This window comes from Anolis sagrei, chromosome 4 (assembly GCF_037176765.1).
Source record: "Anolis sagrei isolate rAnoSag1 chromosome 4, rAnoSag1.mat, whole genome shotgun sequence".
NCBI classification, from domain to species: domain Eukaryota; kingdom Metazoa; phylum Chordata; class Lepidosauria; order Squamata; family Dactyloidae; genus Anolis; species Anolis sagrei.
In genome coordinates this window covers 209,294,545-209,295,632 of record NC_090024.1, presented here as the reverse complement: position 1 = coordinate 209,295,632, position 1,088 = coordinate 209,294,545, and positions in this window count along the sequence as shown.

Genomic DNA, 1,088 nt, shown 5'->3' with positions numbered 1-1,088 from the left:
CTTAGAGGTGTTTACTGATGTCTTCTAGATTTATGGTTTGCAGGTGCAAAAAGTGAGGCAGAAACTAGCAAATAGCTCCTAAGCTATTCTTGTGAAAATAAGGGCCTATCTGGAATGTTTTTGTTCTTATGAGTCAATGCAGAGGAAATGGGTACAAGAGGGAATGGTGTTGCATACTGACAAAGATGAAAGCTGGGGAATATTTGAATTACTTTACCTATTATTGTGTTGTGCAGTTATTCATTTCCCAGATCTAACAGTGTCCATTGTATGATGAGCAACTCTGTTATCTTAAAGAAAGCTTCAGTGCTTTAAGAGCTTTGTTTCCCATACACGACACATAGTGGGGTAGGATGAGAAACAGAATGATTTCAAGTAGGAAAAGAATAGATTTCTGAATGATCCAACAATGGTACACCATGGTACAGCACCTAAGGGAGCCACAACATCCTGTAATATACCCCAGGGAAAGAGAGAACTAGTACAATGCAGTTGCTGTATCACACCGTGTAATAAACTTCCAGACTGTGTTTTATACTTGTAAACAGAATGCAGTTTGAATGGTGGAAGCCAACACAGCTCAACTGGACAAATATAGATGATTTTCAAATAGAAGGATAGAGTGAGAGCAAGGAATATCTAGCTATTTGTGATTAGGCAGCCCTCAAAGTGCTAAAAGAGAAGATATTTAAGAGTGAGGTGGGAATGATGAGATTGTGACACTGTGATTTTCTTCAATCTTTGGCTTCAGACTCTGCAATAAAAAAGACAGCAAACTATAAGATGCTGTGCTCTTTTTCTCACATGATTGTCACTATGTAACCGCCTTTCCATCTGAATGATCAACGCAATTATGGAATGACAGAGAGTTGCTAGAAAAGAGTTGGGAAGTCTGAATTTCTGACTTAGTACCTAAAAAGTGATTTATTCCAAAATATATTGTGAAAGCCAATCACAATGCCAATATCAGCTAAATGTAACTGTTTTTTCTGCATTTGTATTATAAGGGAAATCACTGGAAATTTATTTGAAGTGGCATCTGGTGGCTTCTGTACTCATGGATTGGTGAATCTGCTCCATCTTTTGGA